Genomic DNA, 10,865 nt, shown 5'->3' on the forward strand with positions numbered 1-10,865 from the left:
TTGCGCTAGGATGGGTCCAGGTCTTGCTTGACCATGTGGCTTCCCTTGGAAGCATCAGGGATGTCTCTTGTCTCTAATGACCCTCCTCTTCATAGCAAATGCACTGATTGGCTTTTCATTCTCCAGTGGTCTCATTAATTTCCCTGATCAGGAGGTTATGTGACCTAGAGTTGCAAAGCTCTTTAGAAAAGTTCCCTGTTCCCTGGATTTCAGACTGACTCAGAGGGCCCAAACCAACAAAATATTGGTTTTCTTGGCCATTTTAATTTAACTTTAAATCTTGATCATAAACATCCAGCAAAGTCAATTTCACGTTAAATTAAGAGTACTGGGCTTTACCTGAAGTCTGGCCTACTTTGGAATCATTCTGACATTTAGTAAGATGGGAGGCACAGCCTTATCTCAGGTAAGTCAGGGCTCTTTATAAATCTTAGGTAAAGTGTTCTAGTATTGAAGCTGATTTTTTTTTTTTAAATATTATTTTATAAAGTTTACATATATTGTTGCTTGATGTCACATGAATATTAGCTAACACAATATGATGTTACATTTAAATTGTACCCAGTATATAGAACTTTATATTAATCTTATTGATAACAGGTCCAGTTATAGAAAATTAAATTATATAAATAAATCTCCAATATCTTATTTTTATAAGCCTAAAATTACCATGCAACCTTTTGGAGAATACCAGCTTGATATAATGTTTTTTTTTTTAAAGCTTCTATCTTAAAGACTTATATACCTGGAAAATATGAACACATTTAATATACAAAGAAGAGTAATAGTACCACAATTACATTGATGTTTTTATATTAATCAAGTTTAGCTCTTAAAGAAATAACATATTACAATATTGCAAAATAACAGTTGTTGTTTAACCATAGTTGTATAATGCTTAATTCCTTCAAGATTACTTGCTCAAAAAACTTACATATATAACCAACGTATATAGACCTTCTTTAGCACTTACTTACACCTATATAGCCAACATACATAGACCTTCTTTATCACTTGCTTAAACCCTCTTATTTACTTACTTATCCAGAAACACCTTTTCCTTCTATTAAATCCATACTTAGAACTTTCTAATTTCTCTTTCCTATCTGTTAACTCCTTCTTTATTCACACTTTGAAATAATCCTTGTAAATTTCTGAATTTAGGCAAATTATTCCATTTTAATAAGAGATATTTTGTTATTTGCAGTACACAACTAATCACATCTGTTTACCATATTATGAAAACATGAACAATGTTTAAGTATATAGAATTATACTGTTGTAGGGACAGACAAGGCAAGGCACCTAAGATAGCAGCGAAGATAGGAAAACAGTCTTATTTGGTTGCAGCCAGATTCAGAGGACACATCTTCTGCTGTAATCAATTAATCCCCTGAACCCCAAGTTTAGGTAGTTTCAGAATTTTGCACCCAGCATGTAAAGGGTGGGGCTCAGAAGTTTTCAGTCTGCAGAAGTTCACAAAAGGCAGTTTGTTTCTTTTTTTTTTTTTCCTCTGTTCTGGGCAAGTTAACCCTTCAAGGACACCTGGGAGGGGGAGAGCTTCTTCTCCCCTTTTTTTCCTCCCCCTTCCAGCTGTTACCATGGAGCCCAGTTGGTAACTTCCTTATCTTAGAAATGTAGTCAGCACTGTGAAGCCCAGCTCAAGGACAGAGGCCTTGTTTACATATTTTTGTGAAAAACTAGTAAGGGGGTGTCCAGCACCTGGAGTGCTGATTTTTCCCAGACAGTAGACAATTAAAACAGGGCAACATGAAAATAGGAAGTTTATCTACATTGAACTCTTTTGTAGAGATTCTTTTGCTGAAAGTCCTAAAATCAGCCATGGTGAATATTCTGGAGAAGATCAGTTAAGACTTTTCTGTGGGCCTGATAGGGAAGGGGAAGACAGGAAGGCAGGGCTGAGAGCAACTCCAGTGGATTCTGAGAATGAAGAAGGAGAGATGTAAAAGAAAAATGGGAAAAGGGGTTTGGGATTTTTCTAGCAAGGAAACTTGAGCAGCAGAACAGGTAGAGCAGAGGGGAAGACGGGAATGAATATCCCAAAAAGCCTATAAGGGACTTTAATTCTTAGTAACTTGTTTTCAGTGATAACAAAGCAACTTTAAAGGCCATTTTCACCAGATCTTGGATAGGGGTCTGAGGGCTCTCAGCTCATTTGAGCTTTAGGTTAGCTGATAAAAGGACCTGGTGGGATCCGGTGTGGGTATTAACAGTAGAAGAGAGGAGTGAGTGGGTGGAGGGATTCCTTCAGTAACTTCTACCTCAGCAAGTGGGCAACAGTCTGAGGAAGGGTGGTGGTGTAGGTTTTTGATCTAGTAATTGGAGGGGAGAAAGCAGGTTACTGAGGTGGGAGTGATGGCATAGTGTCTGGGGCAGATGGCTGAGGGTGAGGACCTATTTGAGCCAGGCGATAGGATGGAGGTTCATTAGCAGGGTCAAAAGAAGTGGATGAGTCTGGAGGAGGAGAAGATTGGGGATCGGTGGTTGGGGAGTTGGTTTGTAAGCTAGAAGAATTTGTAGAGATTTGCAAGAGGTGCAGAGAGCAGGATTGGATAGGAGCAAGAAGAAAGTGATCGCTACCCATTTTTTCGAATGCTCACAGCAATTGTAGAGATCCCTCAGAATGGAGGGATCCAGGGACCCAAAAGGGGACCATCTGCTTTGGTTGTCTAAAGGATAAGTGGGCCAGGCCTGGGTGCTATATTTGATCAATTTTTTGGGTTTGATGTCTGGTGTCAAGGAGAGGGTTTTGAGGTTATCCAAGAGGCATTGTAGGGGAGAGTCGACCAGCAGAGAGGACACATTACCCATGTCGCAAACGTAGTATAAGGAGGAGGGAAGAGGACGCAAACGTAGTATAAGGGAGAGGGAAGGAGACGCAAAGATAGTATAAGAGAGAAGGAGGAAACTGATTTATTGGCAAAAGGGGCGTCCCCGCTAAAGCCAAAAATCAGGAGTGCCTTAGTGGCAGGTTCGAGCTGCAGAGATTGGTCGTCACCGAATACTGACAGTCGAAGCTCTCATCCTGGACGGAGCCGGAGCCGTGGGAGACCTCGGCCAAGGCTTTTCGGGACCCCTCCTGGAGAGGCCGGAGACTCCCAGGGCCAGAAAGAGGGGAAAGAGAGAGACAGGGGAAGAGAGAGGAAGGGGAGGGTAAGGTTCTCTCTAGCGGCTGAATCTTGGAGGTGAGGACTAGGATTTTAGTAGAGCCACCGAGACCATGAAGGTCTGGGTGGGGTGTGATGTTCAGTTCTCTGTTATGTGTCCCTGGAGGTTACACAGTCCTTTGAGGGAGAACTACAAAACCTATGCTGGTAAACTACCAGCTGGGAAGGGAAGGGAATAATTTTGAACCCAGGAGTCTAATCTGCCCAAGGAAGGAGTCCCTGAGGGCCACCGTAGCCTTGAAGGCTGCAGTGGGGTGCTTTCCTCCCCGCAGGTGGGCAAAGAGGTTTGCCAGACGATCAACGGTCAAATCCTCCTGACACCACCATTGGGTTTAGGGCTCCAGGAAGGGGAAACTCACCAATTGAAGGCTGGTGGTGGATGGAGTTCTGGCGATCGAGAAAATGGGTTCAGGCCGTCCAGTGAGTGGCACTTCTGAGGGAAGAGGGACCCAAAAGTGGGTTTTAACCCTCTCCCGGGTTTTCAGCACCAAATGAAAGGAAAGTGACCAAACACTCAGAGCAACCAAGAGATCTTTATTGCAGCAGTACAACAGAGGAGAAAAGAGAGAAAGAGAAGAGAGAGAGAGAGAGAGAGAGAGAGAGAGAGAGAGAGAGAGAGAGAGAAAAGCAAGAGAAATAGCAAAAGAGATAGAGAAAGCAAGAGAGAGAGGGGCCCGGCAGGAGGGAGTTTTTATAGCCCAAATCTAATGAGGTCTCTGGGTCTGCAAGCTGCCTTGTTGGCACAAGGGGGGTAATGTGTTCGGCCTTGAGCAGGGGGCTGAGTGTTCAGCCTTGAGCAGGGGGCTGAGTGTTCAGCCTTGAGCAGGGGGGCGAAGCGCTCAGCCTTGAGTGGGGGCTTGGGTGTTTGGGCTTGAAGCAAACAGGTGATAAAGAGCCAGACAGAGAGTTTGAGTGACCAGGTCACCCTGCAGCTAACTTTGTTTGGCATGCCCTGCAGACAACTTACTCAGCTTGTCCTGCACCTAACATTTACTTCATTAGAGTTCTGGAAAATCCTACCCAACCCAATGGTAAGATTTTTTTTTTTAACCTTTATTTATTTATTTATTTATTGATGTAGTCCTGAGGATCAAACCCAGTGCCTCACACACACTTAACAAGTGTTCTACCACTCGGCTACAACTGCAGCTCAAATGGTATGAGCTTAACACCAGAAACCTATAGTTCTCAGAGTCCTAAAACATTTCAGGATTACAGTTGTAATAGTGGTTCACTTGATGCTTTGACTATATCCCTTGTGGCTTTGAAACTTATGAAACTTACATGTTTTTTCCTTTTTCCCTAAATTTGTCCTCTCTGATATTCTCCTCCTGATCTTTTCCTTCCTGTTCTCTCCTTCCTAATCTCATTTTCTCTGAATCACCTCTATAAAAGCCCCCTGTTCCAGCAGATAGGAAGAATCACAGGCTTTGGGACAGGAGTCCCCTACGTTTCTCCTTTGCTAGCAAAACAATAAAGCTTTTTCCTTTTTCTCAAAACCTTGTCTTCATTATTGGGTTGGTGTTGATGATGAGGACCAAGCTTTCGGTTGTTGTAGACAACAACATTCTTTTTTTACCAGACAGTACACAGTTACACAGTTGTCTATAAAAGCTTTCATAACACTTCAGGAATAAAACAATTAATTGTGTGTACATGAAAAGACTTAAACTGGCCATGGTTAAAGATCTGATGAAAGTTTGTTATATGAAACTGATAAGGAAATTTCATTATTTTGGTAACATTTGTACCATTTAAGGTAACAACTAAAATTATGACTGATAGCATTACACCAGTACTATAAGATTTATAGAAATTTCAGATAATGTCTGGAACTCTATTCATAAATACATCCAAACAAATCTAACTTAAAGAGTAAAACATCATTTTAAAAAAATCTGACAATACTTCCAATACAAGTCATATTGGTTTAATGTTTCTAGGTTTATAAAACTTATAATCTCCTTAGTGTTACCATAAAGGACCAGGCCAGACACAAACTTCACAGATTAGCTCAGCACAGCTTTTTTTTTCAGGAACTGAGTAATGCCTCTGATGGGCCCATTTTCCTGGTGGAAAATGAGTCTCCAGCCAAAGGGAGTGTTTAGGCTTTTATAGATTACACTGAGAGGTGACTTAATTAATGAGCATATCAGTTTGGGTTATCTTTACTGGGACAGATGGAGGGTGTGGGGTCAGTATCTGGGAAAGAATTTGCTTAGGGTGGTATCAATGCTTTGGCCTCATCCCAGAAACTGTCATTTCTGACTTGATGGATATCTTCTCCCCAAGGCCTGTCTTGTCATTTGGAAAGACGGTTACTGCCTCATTCCTTCTCCCTGAGTCACATTATTTTTGGGTTTGTCTTTTTCCATATCTAACACTTATAAGGTGAAAAACAAATTCTTCTGAGATATTCCAGATGTAGACAATAACATTCTTTTCTCACCAGCCAGTACACAGAAATCTACTAATGCCAGGAACTTTAAGGTTCTTAATCTAGCTGGAAATGACTATATAACTGAAGGCCTTTTTCCTAGTTGGATGCTTTTTCAGTTTAGAGTCATTTAACAGGTTAATTTCAACATGACAAAAGGTGTCATCTGGCTGGCTATATTATGCACTCGTGACAAGGAGAGGTTTAATGAATTTTGTATTGAGACTCCTAGACCTCCTGGCTGGTCTTGTCTACCTCTGAGCTTTGGTGCTCAGCATTCTGAGACTCAGTCAGATGAGGATAAAAGGGACCTACCAGCTAGTTGTTGAGTGTGTTGCTAACAAGATAATTCATCACATCATCTAAAGATGCCTTCATTTTCTGTAGCTGCCCCTCTTTGGAAGTGAGGAAGCCATCAGACACTTCTTTAAAGGAGGCAACATTGCAGAACACTGAGCAGATGTCACCTGCTATCACCCCCAAATGGTTGGCCTGATCTTGGATGTTCTGTGGTAATCTTTGGACATTGGACAGGAGGGTGTGACACATGGTCTAGAGCTGCTAATCAGGTTGCGTGCAACAGCAACATGACTTGATGTTTGATGTGCTTAGCACAGTGGTATTCATCCATATCATCATAGCCGATGCTTTTCTTCCACCCTACCTGTGAGAAATAAAGTTTATCCTGAGCATCCTGAATTTTCTGGTTGGCACTATGCACTTTCTTTCTGGTAAATGCAATCAGATGAACAGTAGAATGGAGCTGAGAAATGATCCCTTGGCTCTTTTGCTTGGCTTCTTTAACCCTGCTGAGCACCTGCTGGTAGGCATGTGAGCAGAGCCTGGTAGACAGGGATCCCAGGCTAACATAATAACTCGGTTTCTGAACCATATCAAATTCTTCAACTTTTTTTTTTTCTTTTTTCATTTCTTCCTCAGTGAGACGAAGATACTGGTCTCCCAGAAGCTCAGATTTGCAGATCGCCTTTCTACTCCACTGCTCATCAACTGTACCATCCAACTTCCCAAAACTGTGTTAATGCTGCCATCAACCACAGAGTTAGTCTTCTCCACATTGCCCGTCTCTTCTCCTCTGGTCTTGTCCATCACCCCTGTGGTTGTGCTGGCTACAGAATCCTCAGTCCCAGTCACAGTAGTCGTGACAGCATCTGTCTCCCAGTCACAGACCCTTTGGCATTGGCAACAACCTGCACTGTTGGCTGATTCAGAATAAGCAATTTCTCCTCAGTCCTGCCCAACCCCTTATAGGCATAGGTATAGGCAACTGCAATTTGTGACTCTAGCTTCTGGGTTTTTTTTTTTGTTGTTGTTGTTGTTGTCTTGTTTTATGTGTGTGTGTGTGTGTGTGTGTGTGGTGCTAGGGATTGAACCCAGGGTCTAGTGCATGCAAGGCAAGCACTCTGCCATCTGAGTTATATCCCCAGCCCAACTCTAGCTTCTCAATGATGGGTAGAGTACTTGTCACTGTTACTCAGGTCATGGTCTTCACACACTTCTCTGCATTTCACCCAGACTTCAAGTAGTAATCCTTTGTGCTGACATAAGCTGAGGACACCAAGTCATATGTGGCTACCTTATCTAGTCACCACACGTGGTTGAGGATCAACTGCAACAGATGCCATTTTCTTCCTGGAGTGGGGAAAAAAAACCAACAGATTGTAGCAAAGCAGGGAGAAACAGGCAAGTCCTGCAGGCTATTCAGTAACCCTGACTTGCTCATACAGTTATATATAGGATTTTACTGGGAAGAAATTTAAAAAAAATTGTTTGATGAATCAGTTGTGGGCACATCGTGTAGGTATTTGAATCTGGTGACATTTAAATTGATTATATTTTTGTTCTAGTTGATCTGGTATGCTAGAGATTTTGTTGAGACAAGTATGGCTGGTCCTGTTCATAGATCTGGGTCTCCATCTATCAGGTAAAGGTCTCTTTTTCTCTCTTCCTGAGAGCCCATCTATCTCAATTCTACTTTAAAACAAAATGGCTTTATTTTTATTTTAAAAAACACATTCTCCCATTTTTCCTTACCAAAAACACATCTTGCCTTTCTTATATACTTACGTATACAATTGTTTCCCTTAAAATAATATTAATTAGAATTCTTAACTGTTAGCAATTTTAATTTCTAGAGAAAAGTAGTAAGTAAGCAATTATAAACTGTCTATCATCTGTAGTATTAACTTTTGTAGTATTAATACCATTTTATAATTTCTTGAAATATCTACTTCTTCATAATACAATTTTTCTTTTTCCTTTCTTTTCTTTTTCCCTTTCTTCCCCTTGTGCTGCTGGGTGGGGTTAAAGCTTGTGCATGCTAATTATGTGCTTTACCCGCTGAACTATATCCCTAGTACCAATAAGCAATATTCACTGTGACACAGAACATATTTACTAAGACCCTAATACTTTTAGTTTCTTTGTAATAAGGCAAATGAAGATGAGTTCAACCTTATGTTTAACAATATTTCAATATTATCTTTTTTTAAGATATGAGATAAATATCCATAATTTAACTTACTTAGCAAACATCTAAAGGTAGAAAGTAAGATACAAAAGAGATTTAAAAAAATTATCAGACATTATAAACAATCATCACTGAAAATTTTAGTCATGAAATTTTATTCTTTTACATCTGTTTAACTGACTTATTCTTAAAAATTATGATTGGATTGCTCATAAAACTTTCATGAGGCATTAGGTAGAGCTAACCATCATCTTAAGTTATTTCCCTGTTAAGTATTTTTATAGCATATTGTTGCTGAAAGCTCAGTCCTTGTCCCCAAGGCCAATCCAATAATCAGGGAGGACATGGTTTTGAGAAAAAGGAAGAAGGTTTATTGCTTTACTAGCAAAGGAAAAACACAGGGGACTCCTATCCCAAAGGTTGTATTCTGTCCATCCGCAGGAACAAGGGGCACTTTTTTTCTAAAACATTTATTTTTTAGTTATAGGTGGACAAGATACCTTTATTTTATTTACATGTGGTGCTGAGGATCAACACCCATGTTAGGCAAGCGCTCTTCCTCTGAGCCACAACCCCAGCCCCAGTGGGTGCTTTCATAGAGGTGATTCAGAGAAAAATGAGATTAAGGAAGAGAGATTAGGAAGGAGAAGGTAAGGGAAAAGAAGATCAGGGAGGAGAAGGTTAGGGGGAAAGAGAATCAGGGATGAGAAGTTTAGGGAAAAGAAGTTTGGGAAAAAGAAATAAATGGTAAGTTTCAAAGCCACAAGGAATATAGTCAAAGCATCAAGTGAACCCCTGTTACAATATTACACTTCACCCCTGTTACAATATTACACTTCAGGTGCTTGTCATGAAAAGTAAAATCCTAAAAAATTTACATGAGTATTTACATGGGCCTTTTTTTCTTACTGCTGTGGGGGAGGAAAAAAAATTTTTTTTTTTTTTTTTAAAGAGAGAAGGAGAGAGAGAGAAAGAATTTTAATATTTATTTTTTAGTTATCGGCAGACACAACATCTTTGTATGTGGTGCTGAGGATCGAACCCGGGCGGCTTGCATGCCAGGCAAGCACGCTACTGCTTGAGCCACATCCCAGCCCAGAAAAACAATTTTTTTTAACCCTTATGAGTTCTTAGTTGAAATGAATCTATGTAACAAAAGAGATTAACATGAGGAAAACATTAATTAATGCACACAGTGCATGTCACACAAGAGAAATCTCAATTAAAAGTAACTCAAAGCAGTGGCTTAGAATTCTAACATGACATCCTCAACAAAGAAGAATTAAGTTGTGGAGAGGGCTGGGGATACAGCTCAGTTGGTAGAGTGCTTGCCTCACATGCACTAAGGCCCTGGGTTCAATCCCTGGCACCCCTCCCTGCCCCAGCAAAAAAAAAAAAGTTGTGGAGAGATGACAAGACAAACCAGTTTTAGGGTAACTGTGGCAAGGTAAACACATGAGCAGAGACAGATAGAATAATGTTTGTTTGTAGATTCTTCTGGTATTGGTCTCTGGGCTATTAAGAATTTAGAGTTGCTGGGCACAATGGCACATGCCTGTAATCCCAGTGACTTGGGAGGCTGAGGCAGAAGGACAGCAAGTTTGAGGCCAGGCTGGGCAACTTATCAAGACCCTGCCTCAAAATAAAAAATAAAAAGGGCTGGGTTATGTAGTTCAGGGGTAGAGCATCCTTGTACAGGAAAAAAAAAAAAAAGAGTCCAGAATTTTCACCAGTAAAGGAGAATTTCTATCCTGACTCTTAAGCAGAAAAGGGGGAGGGCAGAGAGTTTATCCTGCACTTTGATTCTCAATTATCTTCAACTAAAAAATAATTACATCAAAGAGCTATGTTTTGGGATGACATTCCATTTTCCTTCATTGCTGTGCTTGATATACATGAGATAACGGACTCTGTTTCCACTTGCCTGTTCTTCTTAGGGTGAACTCAGAGTGTAACCTAATGCAATGGGTTTGCCCTTTGTTGAGTGCGGAGCTGATAAGCACAAACAGAAGATAAAAGAGTGAATAAGATTTATCACCTGTGGCAAGTTAAGCAGAGGACAGCACATAATTCCCAAAGCAATATCCTTCTGAACAACAAAGGAAAGGGACTATTATTGGGGAGACATACATATTCACACTGGAAAGACTATTCACTAGGTGTGAATGTGGGCACATTCTGAGCATGCTCAGTTGGACATCCTATTCTTCATACACTATATAAATAATGTAGTGTGTTCTTCATAGACTACATTTTCAAAAACTTTGCCTCAGAAATCCTCCAGGGTGAAAAATTTGGTATTTTAATGAGCAAACTTTACTCTAGATCACCTAAAAGAGTGAGTCAGAGTGACTCAGTCAGATTTTAGCTGGTTCCTTGAGGGTTTCATTGGAGAGCCTTATCTGAAACAAAATAACAACTTTGAAGGAATGTTAACAGTCATTTAAAGGCCAGAATCTCCCTGCTTCCCCAAAAGTATCTGCCTAACTGCTAAGGATAGTTCTATAATCTTAAACAGGTAGCCGTAACAGTATTATTTGAACAGTACTAGTTTGAACAAACGTGGTTTGTCTGCATTAGTTTCATGCTGACAACTTTGAGGACATGCCTCTTATTAAATTTTAAATTGTTTTTATTTATAGAAAATTATCCCAGACCATAAACGTGAAAACATTTAGGATTAGTTTCTATATTTCTAAGAGTTTAAAGGATACTTAATTTATATAAGTGCTTATTTATTTATTTTGGTACT

General features: G+C 40.2%; 1 pseudogene; it reads right to left on the reverse strand.

Annotated features, from left to right (window-relative positions):
* Positions 1-5,829: 5,829 nt before the first annotated feature.
* Positions 5,830-7,268, reverse strand: LOC114090566 (perilipin-2-like; annotated as a pseudogene).
* Positions 7,269-10,865: the final 3,597 nt, after the last annotated feature.

The sequence above is a fragment of the Marmota flaviventris genome, chromosome 15, assembly GCF_047511675.1.
Source record: "Marmota flaviventris isolate mMarFla1 chromosome 15, mMarFla1.hap1, whole genome shotgun sequence".
NCBI lineage: Eukaryota > Metazoa > Chordata > Mammalia > Rodentia > Sciuridae > Marmota > Marmota flaviventris.